This window comes from Prosopis cineraria, unplaced genomic scaffold (assembly GCF_029017545.1).
Source record: "Prosopis cineraria cultivar Desert tree isolate PC_DT_omini unplaced genomic scaffold, ASM2901754v1 PC11, whole genome shotgun sequence".
In the NCBI taxonomy this organism is placed as follows: Eukaryota; Viridiplantae; Streptophyta; class Magnoliopsida; order Fabales; family Fabaceae; genus Prosopis; species Prosopis cineraria.
The window spans coordinates 39,412,843-39,430,025 of NW_026555342.1; positions in this window are offsets into that span (position 1 = coordinate 39,412,843).

Sequence of the window (17,183 nt, forward strand, 5' to 3'; positions counted from 1 at the left end):
TACAATATTAATAAGTTAATATTTATAGTTAACTTTGCATATTTACAAATTAAATTTTGCAATTTTACAGCAACTTAATTCACAAGTATCAGTTGTAAATTTTCAAACTTTAATTTGTAAATATTAAGATATTAATATGTGATGTTTGACTTGTAAATAATAAAATATCAATTTTTGAGAATAAAAATTTTATTAATATGTGGATTATTATTAAAAGTTGCTTATATTTTGGACTGGTTGGATTATTTTTATTAAAAATAAAAATTATAATTATATATGCCAATTAAATATCTAATAATTGTCAATAAAAATATCTCATATATAATTGATGTGATATGCATTTGCAGAACACCAGAGGCAATAAAGTTTAATTCAGATAACATGCAAGAGCAAAGTTTGTAGATAAAATTCATAATAAATACAATCCTTTTGCAGAAAGTGAAACCCCACTCTCCCACCCAATTTGGGAATTCAAAATACAGTTTTATGTTTCTCTATGTAATATTAAATTCCTATTACTTTTTAAAGAAAATATTGCTTATGTCTTCACCCACGAACCAAGAAATTAGGGTTTCACTATTGGAGGAAGATATTATAATGATGATGTTGGAGAGAAAGATAGAATTTGTGCACTATGAGACTATGTACGATGTAGCCTTTTTCTAAAAAAAGATTAAAAGTAAAGAAAAATAAAAAAGAAAAGTTACAAAGAAAGAGTTAATGACAGTACATTAAAAAAGAAAGAAAGAAAAAAAAAAAAGCCAAAGATGAATGTAGTTTTTTCGGATGCTAAAGTCATCAAAATATTTCAGGAAGAGAGAGATATCATAGTCAATGAGATGCTAACTAGAAAAAGAGAAAACTTGTTCCCTAGTGAAACTAATGACCAGATTTCTCAAATCTGTATGCTCGAACTAGAAATTTGTTATTCAATAAAGCAAATTCCTTACACTAGCATGCCCTTCATTGATAAAGACTTTTATGAGACAGTAAGCTACCTTCTTTCTTTTATATTTCTAAAGCTTGATTGTCCTATTGAATTGTTGATATAGAAGCTTTATGAAGATAACATAGCCCAAGTAGTTGGTATAGGATTTTCCAATAATAAGAAATAAGCATCAACCATTATTTTAATTACAGTCTTTTTTTTAAGTGCCTAACTGTTGAGGAATTCTGAAGCATAATGGTAACAAGGATTCAAACATGACTTTGTAGACAATCCATTGCTTATGATAATTTAAATTTCTCGTTCTCTTCATTTTTTCACTATCATGGCCTCTAGGACTCATGTATTTTTTTATACCTTGTTATCATCTCTTATCAATTGAAAAATAGAGGTAAACTCATCCCTTCTAATTTTTTTGTTTTTGTTTCCAATCTCAACTCAATTCTCTTCTTCATTTGAAATTTTTTAAACTATTCAAATAAAGAATTTTAAATATATAAATTTTAAATGTGAGATTTAAAATGCAAGGTTTGAAATCTAAAATTAAAATCAATAGACACATCTAAATGCTACATAGCTAACATTAAATTTTATTCTGATTCCATGAAAGCATTCATCAACATGATTCTTAAAGATATAATATTTTGGCAATTCATCAATGAAATAATGAGATTAATGCATCTCGTGATTTCATCTACAATATAACATGAAGGTCAGGATTCACCATGCTTATAGAGAAGTACTATATATGTTGTTGCTGATTTTATAGTCAAAGAAATCCATGGAGCTTCCAAGAAGATAGGCTTAATATAACCCAGGTTTGTTGTAACCTTTGTAAACTCCTCCCAAGCTTCATGCTTGCCCCTTTATTAAAAAACATTAATGACACGATTAATCACTTGATAATTGGTTTGAGTAAATATAAAGATAAAAAGTACCTCATCAGGTTTTGAGAGGAAAGTAATATTATTTTTTGGGTTAATAATAGTAAAATGTAGTATAAACAATCAGCTAGATAACACTTCAGCATCATCCTATTGTTTTGCCTTTGCCTTCAACACGAGATTTCTTCAAGATATTTGTAATTTTTTTCATATATATTTTTTTTATAGATAACGAAATTTATTTTTTTTAAAATTCAAATGTAATTGTTAAAAAACATACTTGACAATAATTTATATGCATATGTATGTTATGATAATTTTTACATTTATAATTTAAAATCCACATAATTTAAGGTATTTTTTAAGGAGTTGGCTGTTAAAAAATATAAAGCATTTTTAGTCTTTTAAATTGTAATCATTGCCTTTTTTTTTCAAAAATGTCCATATTAATAATGATTTTATATTTATTATAGAGTGTTTAATAGGGATAAATATAAAAAGATAGTGTTAGTTGAAAAGTAGATAGTTATTTTATTGAAGGGTGAGATTTAGTTAAAAATATCTTATATTTTTTAATAGAGGAAATGTTAACTATCATTTATTTTAAGTAGGCTTCCCTCCTCCTACCTTTCCTCACTCTTGAATCTGTACTTCAATTGTTAATATTTAATATATTATAAAAATTATTATAATATTAAATAATAAATTTATTTATAAGAATAATATTAATTAATATATTATAAAATTTAACTATTTATATTTATTTATTATTCAACACAATAATTTTATATTATATTAAATTTCAAGCATTGAAATTAATATTTAAAAGTGAAAAAGATTGGAGGTGGGTAGGAAGAGAGATGCCAACCATTAATCTATACAAGTAATATTTCACTCGTTCCTAATTATAAAAATATTTATATAATTAAATAATGTCAAAAATTAATTATATGTCTTCATATAAATATTGATAATGTTTAAAATGAAATAACACGTAAATAAATAATATAAAAATAATAAATATAAATTTATTGTCATTTACATTTTAAAATATTATAATTTTTTTTCCAATAATTATAGATTGCAATATAAAATTATCTAATTTCATGTTGTTACTTAATATATAATATAAAATAATTATTTTATAATTTGAACAACTATATTTATAAAATTTATATTATATTCATGTTATATTATTATATACTTATAATGTAAACTGACGCGTGGATGGGGAGGGTGGCGCAGTGAGATCTTTATAAGCCTTTTTTTTTAAAATTTAATTGGTCTTTATATATATATATGAAAAGTTCTTTAAGAGGGTTAAAGTCAATAAAAGGGTCTGCCTAGACTTTGGAGGACAGAGGTGATGAAAGGCTAATATTGATTCTTAAAAAATGAAAGGCCCTAATTGCTTTGTCATTTCGTTAGGAAAAGGAAGTCAAACATTATTTATCTTGACTCCGCTCTCACTTCCCAACAAGAAATTAGATAAAAGAGGTGTTGCTATTTTGGTTTGTTGAGTGCAATGTAAGCCAAACTGTATTTTCTTTTGTTTTTTTTTTTAAACCAGCAAACTGCATTTACTTCACTCATATCTAAGATTTTGAAAACTGGGCAGGTTATTAAATCAAACTAGATACTGGTTTACAATTTATTAGTCAAATTAGTTGACATTAAATTAATATACTTTAATATATATGTCATAATCAAATAAAAAAATGTTAATATATATATTTTTAAGAAAATATTATAAATGCTTGGTAACATGATCTATCATCTTTGGTTGATGAATACACCATACTAATCAATGAATGAAGCATTCCATTTAGAAATTTTAAAAATGGTGAAAGAATAATAATGCTAGACACTTTTCTTTGTTGTGATAGACATTTTTTGAAAGCATATTCAAGTTAACTTAAAAGGATCAAGTTTAAACAATAAATATAATAGAAAGTATAAAGATTAAAAGGATGTGTTTAGATTGGAAAGAAATTAATATAAGCAAAAAGAAAAAAAAAACCAAAATCAGAAAAATGAGGAAGAATGCATTGAATTTTGTTATCATGCATGCATAATATTTGTTAGGAAGTTTCTAGTAGTTCCACATTGCTTGTATCGAAGGGGAGAGAGTGCCAACATGATTGGATTTAGTAGAAGGAGCTAATTCTTTATAACATGACAAACTAAAGTTTGTGATCCCTAATTTGAATAACTTCTAAAAATAATCTAGTATGATAAATGAAAAAAATGTTTTAAAAGTACAAAATGCACGAAGATATCATAAAAATTTAAAATAATTAAATAATAAAGCATTTTTATAAAGCATAAATTAAAAAAGATATCATAAAATTTAAAAATAACTAACTAGTAATCACTTTTTTTTATTATAGTAACCATTATAAAATAATATCTGCTTTCTTATAAAATTTCTATACAAAGTATTTTTTTTTTAATATTCCACACTATCCAGGTTAGTTATTTACTATATATATATATATATATTCCCCAAAGGACAAACCCAGACAGGCGTTGGCTTAATAAAGAGATTAGAGGCTTAATACTGATATAGAGAAGGCAGAATGTCACAGTCCTCAAAATCTCAATTCATTTAACTACTCTCAATCTCTAATCCACTTGGCTCTGTCACTCTTAAGTTGACATAAGAGCTTACATTGAAATAGAAGGTTGGCATTCAGGTCCCCCACACTGTGAGACTTGTCCAAAAGACATAAGCTACAAATAAAGACGTCCTTCCTTCAGCGATGCCCACAGTACAATGATTCTGCACCAACTGTTCACACTATCTGTCCTGCTCCTGTAGTGAGTGCCAAATAGGGAATCTACACATCAGCCTAAATGATCCTATCCTTAGCTAGCCTCGTATGAAGATGATATTTTTATGCTTAAGTGGTTGAGGTATTTAAAAAATATATGACAAAAACAAAAGAATAAGATAAAGAACTGGAAAAGTAAATGGTTCAATTGCAAAGTCCCATGTCAACGAGCTGGGAAGTGTTTGCGGCAATAGCTTTTGTATTAAAAAAGAGTGGGAAGCTTCTTTGAGTTCGTTGCATAGTAGGGGTTGAGTTGTGATTTGTTCAAATAACAACTCATGGTCCAAAAAGTCGTTTGCATTCCGTGCTTACCATAATGATAAGCATGGGTGCTCATCAATTTTTTGAGCTTATCTTCATTTCATCTTCAATTGATTTCTATGTTCATTTGAAATTAGTTTTTAGATGTTTTTAAGATTATGTTATAAAATAAAAATTTATAAAAAAACATGAAAATTTGAATGTCAAATCTTGATTGTCTTCCATGCTTAGCAGGGCATGAATATCATAGTATTCATCACGAATAATGAAATTTAAATTGTTCAGACTTAAACTTTTTTTACTTATGTTTACCTTCCAACAAGCTATGCCATACCAAGGTCTTCAACAAGCATGGAATTAACCAGCTTGTGTGCTTTGTGGACAAAGTTGATGCGTTTGTCCTTTTTTGCTAATTTCTTGTATGCAATTTCAAAACATGATAGTATATAGATTTGTGTTTGTAATTTTGAAGGTTGCTTGAATATTCTTTTCGGTTGTAGCATGAGGAATATGTGACTCACTCTCTCTCTCTCTCTCTCTCTCTCTCTCTCTCTCTCTCTCTCTCAACAATAATTAATAATGATTTGTTCATTAGATCACAACATTTCTTTCTCTCAAGCAAAATGACTATTTTTTGTATTTGTTAATTATGAAATTGATGCTTGTTAAAATAAAACAGCCATTTTTTTTCCGAATATTTAATATATTTTCTATCTGCTACATATTTGAAATTAAACTTTTATCAATATCTTGAAAAATATTATGTGGAATAGATTGAGATCTATATTTTTAGACACTTAAAAAAGCCTACAGATCAATAGTAATGTTTGTTTATTTTAATCTTTTATTTTTCAACAGAGGTTGCTTCCAAAGATTGATATAGTAAAATTACCCAAATTAAACGTTTGATTCCATTGTTATGGGATGACCAACTTTCACACAACTCAATTAGGAACTTGAAGTCATTGGTTGTGGTGGAGAGCTGAGACTTTGTGAAATTTGTGCCCTTTCATGTGTTAAAAATCTTTAAAACAATTTACAAAAGCTGGGAGTGAGTAAATTGAATGTGATATGTTAGAGGTGGTGTTTGATTTTGAAGATATGAGTAATTTTAAAAAAATGCAGCCACTAGTGGTTATTCCATTGATGAAGTTTAAGCTTTGAATGTGAAAGTATATATGTTTCCTACATCTATAGTCAAGGGTGTGTGTCATCTTGAAGAGCTTGAAATAGAAGAAATTGTTGCAAAGGATCAAGTTTCAAAATTTATTACTGTTACATTTGTGTTTCCTCGGCTGACTTCCCTCGAGCTTTCTAAGCTTCCAAATTTGAGGAACTTCTATACAAAGAGGCACGCATTAGAATGGCCACACCTTCAAATGTTAGATATTACAAGATGTTATGAATTAGAAATATTTAAAAAGGAAAACTCAATTAAGTTTATCTAAAGTGCACAAGGAAGACAACACACTTGAAACAAAATATTCTTTACTCTCCCGTGCTAAACTACCTTTCTACATCAACTATTCATTATTTATTTATTATAAAAATAAGCTAATAAAAAAGGATATGCATTTTTATGTATTAATTATTTGTTACTCTCTTCATTCGGTGTAAAACATTTTTCTAAAGTATGCCATATTTAAAAAAAAATACATGTAAGGCATTTTAGGCCTTTTAAGGTGTAATAATAAGGTTTTTTTTAACAATGCCTTTAATTAAGGGGTGTAATTAATAATGTTTTTTAAAGGAGACACTTCATTAAATATGGATAAATGTGAAAAAAAAATGGACACACATTCAATTTTTAGATAGTAATAGAAGTTATGAATTAGAGATATTTGAAAATGAAGTTCCAAGATTATCAAAGATACACAAGAGGAAGAAAGAAAACTTAACACAAAATATCATCTACTCTCTTGCGACAAGGTACTTTTTTAAATTAGATATTCATTATTCATAAGGCCAATTTATACATAGATTATAATAGGATTTTGGGTCTCAAATTGCATAATTATGGCTTATAATATGGGAAAAATAGGAATATATTACTAATTCACTAAGTATTTTATGTAAATTGAAGAGAAAGGAAGCAAAAATAGGCAAAGAACATATTAGAAAGAAAGAAATCACCGCATCTATTTACATTTGTGTGTAGAAAAAAGCTTGTGGAGATCACAACCATCTACGAATGAAGCGTCCATCCACTACAAAAAAAATGACTTTCAGCGGCGACACTAAAAAGTCGCCGCTCAAAGTGTGACTTTCAGCGGCGACACTAAACGTCGCCGCTGAAAGTCACACTTTTAGCGGCGACAAGATATAGTCGCCACTGATTGTTAGACTTTCAGCGGCGACTTTTACTGTCGCCGCTGATTGTCAGCATTTTTTAATTCTTTTTCAAAAAATTATGTTGCAAGCTTCAGCGGCGACTTTTATGTCGTGCTGAAAGTCGACTTTCAGCGGCGACGTTTTAGTGTCGCCGCTGATTATCAGTATTTTTTAATTCTTTTCCAAAAAATTATGTTGCAAGCTTTAGCGGCGAGTCAACTTTCAGTGGCGAAGTTTTAGTGTCGCCGCTAATTGTCAGCATTTTTTAATTCTTTTAAAAAAATTACGTTGCAAGTTTCAGCTGAAAGTCTGAAAGTCTAACAATCAGCGGCGACTTTGTAGTGTCGCCGCTGATTGTCAGCATTTTTTAATTCTTTTAAAAAAATTACATTGCAAGTTTCAGCGGCGACTTTTTAGTATCGCCGCTGATTGTCAGCATTTTTTGTGTTTTCAAAAATAGATTAAAGTATTTTTCATAGGAAAAAATATATTTTTGTTTTACCAATTTCATGATGTTCTTTTTATTTAAATTTTAATTTATTTTCATTTTCATTTATTTAACCAAGTTGTATGTATGTATGCATGTATGCATAGATACACATACATATGTTATAATATTACAAGTGGAGAGAGGTTTATATTAAGAGATAGAGAAGGGGCCATTCAACTCTTGTTTTTCTTTTGCTTTTTCTTTTTCTTCTTTTGTCATATTTGTTTTTCACCCGTGATTTCTTGTGTCTTTTTCTATTTAAAAAAGAATTTGAATATTCTGCACAAATATCTCTTTCAAATTTTTCTCTTATTTAATTTATTCTATTTTCTATTTTTAAGATTTTTATTTGTTCTTCAATTATTTTATAATGTATTTCTTTATTTCTACCTCTTCTACTTTTCTTTCAGATTCACTATTCCTATTTGGCTACAGACTAAGACTCTTAAGACTTATCTTATTCTTCTTTTTTGACTTAGATCCTAATATCTTATCGAACCATCTCATATTTCTATTTCTATAAGTTTTATTTTCTATTGATATTGTTCTTCCTGAGCTTAATAGGAACACCACTGCCTAACTTTCCTATTCTTTCACAGGATTTTTTAATATTATATTTCTTGAATATTCTCTGTTTGTTACTAAACTTACTTGGCAATATCATTTTTTTTATAAGTTATATGTGATATTATGTTATGTATCTTTGTTGATTTATTTCAAAAGGGGTGTTATCTATTTCATTTTCTATATTTTCTTTGCTTTTATTTTACTAGTTATAATGAAGAACAATAAATTCTACTGTTTTAACATATGGATAAATAATTAATATTATAAAACCTTTAGAAAAGATAATTTTAAAAAATATAAAATAGAAATAGTTTGTTATAAATGTGAAAGATTTGGCCATTTTTATAATTCTTTTTAAAAAAATTATGTTGCAAGCTTCAGCGGCGACATAAAGTCGGCACTGAAAGTCGACTTTCAGCGGCGACTTTTTATTGTCGCCGCTGATTCGCAACATTTTTTTTATTTTTTTAAAAAAATTATGTTGCAAGCTTCAGCGGCGACATAAAAGTCGTCATTGATTATCAGCATTTTTTTATTTTTTTAAAAAATTATGTTGCAAGTTTCAGCGGTGATATAAAAGTCGCCGCTGAAAGTCCACTTTCAGCGGTGACTTTTTAGTGTCGCCGTTGATTGTCAGCATTTTTTAATTCTTTTACAAAAATTATGTTGCAATCTTCAGCGACGATATAAAAGTCGCCGCTGAAAGTGGACTTTCAGCGACGACTTTTTAGTGTCGCCGCTGATTATCAGCATTTTTATAATTTTTTTACTAATGTATAATCATCAATATTTTTACTATTTATTCTTAGATATTTTTTATATTATAATTATAAATATGAATACTAAAATAAATAATATAACAACCTCAAGAAGTAAAAAAAATTAAAATAAATAATACAAATTATATTGTATCAATTATATTTATAGTTTACTTTAAACAAAATAAATAATATAATTATAATTTTATAAATTGAAAGAATTAATTGAAGTATTTAAGGATAGTAATGATATTTTATAATATTTAATATTTAATATATATGTGTGTTTGTATAGTTTAATAATATGTGTGTATATATATATATATATATATTTAATTATGCAATAATAGACTACAAGTTTATTCCAGCTTAGTGGCAAAATGGTTGGACACAAAAAGAGGAGGTCACGGGTTCAAATCTTGGAGGAGACGCGACACGTGGTGCGAGGGGGGCCTTACGTGGAGGTGACATGGCATCACGTGGAGTGATGTAGGGCGCCACATGGACGGTGATGTGGTGCCATGTGTGTAAGTGAACCAACATTACTTTTCAGCGGCGACAAGATATAGTCGCCACTGATTGTTAGACTTTCAGCGGCGACTTTTACTGTGGCCGCTGAAAGTTGAGAATCAGCGGCGACTTTTTAGTGTCGCCGCTGATTGTCAGCATTTTTTATTTGTTTTAAAAAAAATTATTTGACTTTCAGCGGCGACAAATGTCGCCGCAGATTCTCAACTTTCAGCAGTGACTTTTTTGTCGCCGCAGATTGAATCAGCGATAGAAGCTCTCACGGCGACATTGTGGCGACTTTTTGTCGCCGCTGAAAACTTTCAGCAGCGACTTTTTGACTTTCAGCGGCGACACTGAAAGTCAATTTTTTTGTAGTGATCCCTGGCTTTTGTCTTGGCTCTTCCCCTTGGTTATGATCACAACCATTGTAGATAGGGCTACTTTATATAGTGGTTCATTGATGTAACGGCGATAAAGAGTGGGGAGTGTGCGTTTATTAATTTTAAAATTTTTTTAACATATTGGTACATTGGTTTCATAACTGAGGTAGAAATTTATTTATTATAGCAGTTATAAAACTAATAATAACTTTCTACATTGCTTGTAACAACATTGTTTTTTTTTTTTAATAGGTAAAAAGTTAACTGATTTATTTATTAAGAGTATTTTTTAAAAAAAAATCATTAATAGACTTGAAAAATTAATAATGTATTATATCTTTTAAGTCAAGGATCATATAGACATCACTTTTTGTATCAGACGTAATATTGTATCCATTTTAATTAAAAAGTGATGTAATATATAATAGACCAAGAACTATTGTCATATTTTTTATCTTTATTATTCAATGTTATTTTTGTGCATCCTCCCAAAACAATTTCTCCTCCCTGGACCAAAGCTTTATCAGTTTCTTCTTTAACATGTTATTCGCGTTTTCTGACTTTCGTTTGCCTTTTTGTTTTTTAAATGAAGGAAACACAGTTGCATGGGCCCAGATTGAAGCCCACATCCACCTCAGAACGCTTATGGAATAGATTCCCTTTGTGGGGAGCATCTCGGTATATTACGTGCTATGAGATCCTAACAAAATATAGGATATGTTTATTTAATTTTTTGGGAAAAGTACAAATAGATTTCATATGAATAACTTGTTTACAAATAAGTTTCACATATTTGTAAAAATATATACATTTAGTTCCTCTAGGATTTGGATGTAATTAATTTACCATTTGAAATGAATTTCCTTTAACTAGCTTGGTGTTGACCCATCAAATAATGATTTTTTTTTGCGGAAAATATTTTTGTTGAATTATTTATGCTTTAAAATTTACAAATCAAACATAACAGATTTATAAGTAAATTTTGCAGATTTACAGCTCAAACCTCTTCCATTTACAACTCAACTAAGTTAACTTTACATATTTACAAATTAAATTTCACAATTTTACAACGACTTAATTCACAATATCACTTGTAAATTTACAAAATTTAATTTGTAAATATTAAGGTATTAATATTGCAAAACATTGACTAGTAAATATAAAAAACTTGTAAATTTTGAATATTACTTGTTAATTAATATATGATGTTCGACTTGTAAATATTAAAATATAATTTTTAATAAAATTTTTATTGATATGTGGATTCATGTTAAAAGTTGCTTATATTTTGGACATGATGGAGTATTTTTTATTAAAAATAAAAAATTATATTTATATATGCCAATTAAATATCTTATAATTGTCCATAAAAATATCTCATATATAATTGATGTGATATGCATTTGCAGACCACCAAAGGCAATAAAGTCTGATTCAGATAACATGCAAGAGTAAAGTTTGCAGATAAATGTCATAATATATACAATCCTTTTGCAAAAGTGAAACCCCAATCTCCCACCCAATTTTAGAATTTAAAGTACTGTTTTATGTTTCTCTCCGTAATTTTAGATTCTTGTTACTTTTTAAAGAAAATATTGCCTTCACCCACAAACCAAGAAATTAGGGTTTCATTATTGGAGGAAGTCATTATAGTGATGATGTTAGAGAGAACGAGAGAATTTGTGTACTGTGAGACTATATATGATGTAGCTTTTTAAAAAAAAAATAGATTAAAAGTATATTAACAAAAATTTAAAAGAAAAGTTACATAGAAAGAGTTAATGATAGTGCATTAAAAAAGAAAAAAAAATCAAAAGATAGATGTAGTTTTTTGGATGCTAAAGTTGTCAAAATACTGCAGGAAGAGGGAAATTAATATCACAGTCAATGGGATGCTAACTGGAAGGAAAGAAAATTCATCCCCTGTTGAAAGTAATGACCAGATTTCTCAACTCATCTCTATTACCAATGTATTCGAACTAGAAATTTGTGATTCAATAAAGCAAATTCCTTATACTAGTATGCTCTCCATTGAGAAATACTTTAATAGGTTGGCCAAAAAAAAAAAAACAGAGAGAAATACCTTAATATGACAGTAAGCTACTTTCTTTCTTTTATATATCTAAAGCTTGATTTTCCTGTTGAGCTATTGATATATAAGCTTTATGAAGATAACATAGCCCAAGTAGTTACTATAGGCTTTTCCAACAATAAGAAAGAAGAATCAATCTTTATTTTAATTATAGTTCTTTTTTTTTTAGTGCCTGACCGTTAAGGAATTCTACGGCATGATTATAACAAGGATTCAAACATGACCTCGCGTGGAGAAGCTAAGGTACAGGCTTGGAAGCATGCCAAAGACTTCGGATACTCTAATGGTGTGTTTGTATTAATAAAATTTGAATTTAGATTTGGACCAAATCCCATATTTTGATACACAAAATTTATAAACAATCCATTTCTTATAACATCTCCTTTATAATTTCAAATTAAATCTTCCCTATATACCCTAATTATTTAAAATTTCAGTTAATTTTAAATAACTCATTTTCTTCGTGTTTTCAACATGATGGCCTCAAGGATTCTTGTATCTTTTCTCATGTCTTATCATCGTCTCTTATCAATTAAAAAATAGAGATAAACTCATCCCTTTTAATTTTTTTTTTGTTTCCAACCTCAACTCAACTCAACTCTCTTCTTCATTTGAAATTTTTTAAACAACTGAAATTAAACAAAAAAATTTAAATACATGAATTTTAAATGTGAGACTTAAAATATAAGATTTTAAATTTAAAATTAAAATCCAAATATACAAATCTAAATGCTACCTTGCTAAAGTTAAATTTTACTTTTATTCCTTGAAAGCATTAATCAACATGATTCTTAAAGATATAATATTATGGCAACTCATTAATAAAATAATGAGATTAATGCTACTTGTGATTTCATCTACAATAACACAGAGGTCAGGAATCACCATACTTATAGAGAGCTACTATGTTGTTGCTTATTTTATGATCAAAAAAATCTATGGAGATGATCCAAAGCGATAGCCTTAATATAGCCCAGGTTTGTTGTAACCTTTGTAAACCCCTCCCAACATTCCTACAAGAAACATTTTTTAAAATGCTTATTTTTGACTTATGAGAGTGCTTTTAAAGTACTACCATAGCTAGCTATTCTTATGCATATGGGAGTACTTCTAGAGTACTCCTGTAGAAGTGGCCTATAGAAGTATTCCCATGGGCATCCAAGTGAAGTTCTTATGAATAATCAGTTTAAATAAATATTAAAACAAAAACTGTCTCGTTAGGTTTTGAGATGAAAGTAATATAATTTTTTGAGTTAATAATAGTAAAATGTAGTATATACAACCACACCTACATAACTATTTCGTAATTTTTTCATATATATATTTTTATAAATAATGTGACTTATTTTTTTAAATTAAAATGTAATTGTTGAAAAATATACTTGACAATAATTTATATGCATATGTCTGTTATGACAATTTTTAAATTTTTAATTTAAAATCTACATAATTTATGTTAACTATCATTTTTTAAGTTGGCTTCCCTCCTATTTTCCCCACCCTTGAATCTGAACTTCAATTGTTGAAATTTAATAATTTTATTATAATAATAAATTTATTTATAAGAATAATATTAGTTAATATATTATAAAATTTAACTATTTTTATTTATTTACTATTTAACACAATAATTTTATAAAATAATAAATTTCAAGCGCATTGAAATTAATATTTAAAAGTGGAGAAGATAGGAGGTTTGTAGGAAGAGGGAAACCAACTGTTAATCTATACAAACATATTTCACTTTTTCATGATTATAAAAAAATTATATGATTAAACCTTCAAATATTGATTATATGTTTTCATGTGAATATTGATAATTTTTAAAATAAATAACATGGATTGAAATAATATAAAAATAATAAATATAAATTCCTATTCATTTACAGTTTAAAAAATTATATATTTTTTCCCAAAAATTATAGATTGTAATTTAAAATTATTTAATTTTATTTTTTTACTTAATATATAATATAAAATAATTATTTTATAATTTGAACAACTATATTAATAAAATTTATATTATATTCATGTTAAGTTATTATACTTATAATTAATATAAACACACGATGGGATCATGGAATGGGGATGGGATCTTTAATAAAATAATTCATATTTGTAAGTTGTTTTATTTTATTTAATTGGTATTGACTTATTGACTTTGTCTTTTTTTCCTTTTTCTGTTAATATAAATTGATTTTTTTTTTCTTCCAAAGAAAAAGAGAGGTGATGAATGGCTGATATTGATTCTGAAAAACGGAAGACCATAATTGCCTTGTCTTTTTATTAGGAAAAAAGGAGAATGGCATTAAGGGTTCTAAAAATAGAGTTTATTTTACTTAGGGCCTAAATGAATCTAAAATTACTTTGTAGGCCTTGAGGCCCCAAGTGCAATATTTCTTTAGAGAAAAAATACTAATTTGCCCTTAATGGATAGAAATGAAATTAAACGCAGAGAAAGAATGACAAACACTTGGGAATGGGTATTCAGTTGGAGAATAGGAAGGTTTCTGATCTTTAATAAGGAGGAGTAACTTTTGAGGTGCGTAGATTTTAAATTCTCTCCATCTTAAGCAATGCTTTGATGATTTCAAGATCTCAGCTGGAGGTTTTCAGGTTTCTCACGTTCTTGCTGTAGAAATGAGATGAGATTTTTACTGTTCTTGCTGTAGAAATGAGAGATATCCGTTGTTGCTGCATAAATCATTTAAGGGTAGAAATAATTTAAGATTTGTCATTGTTGCATGTCAGTTGCTGGTGAACTGGCGACATAGATGATCTTCACTCATTTAATATGTAGTAGTTTATTTAATGGAAGCATTTAATATGGGTTTTACAAGAGGTGGTAGGGTGCATATGAGATGGACTTTTTGTTGTACAAAGTTAAATGTGATATTGTTGAAATTGGAATTTTATTTGTGATTCTACCATTGATATGAGGTGAAGGTTGCTAAACCATTTTGGCTATCAAAGTTTTAGAGTGGATTAATTGTTGTACAATAATGATGGTTGACTTGTTCATATTAGAGTTTTACATTTGAATTGAATAAAATATGATTCAATATGAAGAAAATTTTCTTTCAGAAATGTTGGAGTATTTATTGTGCAAAAATAAACTTTGAGTTGTTTTTTTTTAATGTTGAGATGTGCATTATGTTATACCTAGCCTAATGATAAATTGGAATCATATGACGTTCAGGTGAGAATATATGAACTTCGTGTTGTGCATAGTAGATATTATATTGTGCCATGTTTGCTTAACTTGAGCATTCCTTTTGTTAAGCCTAGCCTTATAATAAATTGGAATAGCATGGACTTTTAGGTGAGAATATATGAACCTTGTATTGTGCATAGTGGATATTGTGTTATACATTATTTCCCTACTTGTGCAATTTGTTGAGGAAGCCTAACCGACTGATATAAGCTAAAAGTTGCTAAACCATTAAGTTGGTTCAAGTGAGAATAAATGAACTTTGTGTGTTGTGCCTAGTGGATATTATGTTGTGTCATATTTGCCTAACTTAAGCATTCCATTTGTTAAGCCTAGCCTAATGATAAACTGGAATAACATGAACTTTTAAGTGAAAATATATGAACCTTGTTTTGTCCATAGTGGATATTGTGTTATACATTGTTTGCCTACTTGTGCAATTTATTAAGGAAGTCTAACCTACTGATAGAAGCTAAAGGTTGTTAAACCATTAAGTTGGTTGTAAGAGTTTTAGAGTGGATTAGTTATTGTACAGTATATATGGTTGACTTATTAATATTAAATTTTGACATGTGAATTGAATATAATATGACTCTTAATGTGAAAAAAATTTCTTGTAAAAAATGTTGGAGCATTTGTTGGGCGAAAATAAACTGAGTTGTTTATGTTAAACTTTGTATTGTGTAAAATAAAAGTTGGACTTCTGTATATGAACATTTACCTAAATTAATTTGTTTATTGCAGGTTAATATAAGAGATGGAAAGTAGTTTTAGAGTCTCAATTCTAAGATAAGAAGATTTATCATGTTTAAGATATGGGAAGGCTGGACACAGTCGCAAGACATGCAAGAATCCTAACCCAACATGAGAAGTAGTCACATTATACTTTTTTGGTGTACATAGGCAGCTATAATTATGTACATGGAAGCATTTCTAATTAATATTTTTTGGATAATTGAAAATGATAGATATTTTTTTGTTTGTATATAGAGAAGCAACTGTTAGATGTTTTGGATACAGTGGGTAACTTTTTGTACATATCAGACTTAAAATATGATGTCAAATTTCATGTGAATACTTGGTTTAGCACCTAGGCTAGTATTAATATGAAATTCTTATATGATGTAATTGTCCTTATTAATATTAAAATGCATGGACTTCTTGTTGTGCATGCGTGGAAATCATCTGATGCATAGTGGGTATTATGTCATGCACGGTCTGCCTAACTTGTCATTTTCTCCAAGCTAGGCTAGTGAAATACTGAAAATGCATGGACTTTCTGTTGTGCATGCGTGGACATCGTCTTGTGCATAGTGAGTGTTCTGTCATGTATGATCTGCCTAACTTGTCATTTTCTCCCAACTAGGCTAGTGAAATACTGAAAATGCATGGACTTTTCGGTGTGCATGCGTGGACATCGTCTTGTACGTAGTGGGTGTTCTGTCATACATGGTCTATGTAGCCATTTTAGTTAAAACCCAAGGCTATTAAATTACTCAAAATTCATGGACTTTTCATGCATGTGGATGTTGTCTTGTACATAATGAAAAGGCTAAGACTTGTAGATTTTATTTTCTTTTCATGCAAATATATACATAATTCCAATTACAAATAAAAAATATTTCCAAATGACAAAAAAAACATCTTAAAATGTGTACATAATCCAAGTAGGAGAACCTAATTCCACAATCTTATAATTTTTCTTCTCATTTTCCTGTTCCTATAAGTGCAAGTAGACGTTTATGGATGACATTTTTAGGATGCTCCACCAGCCAGCATAATATGTTACACCTCATAGCCAATAGTTCTTATGTTGTATATCTAGGCATGTTAAATAGAAGATGGTTAACATTGATGGTATTATTCCAGAATTTGATCCACGTAATGAGATGAATTTCAAAATCATCACTGCATAACAA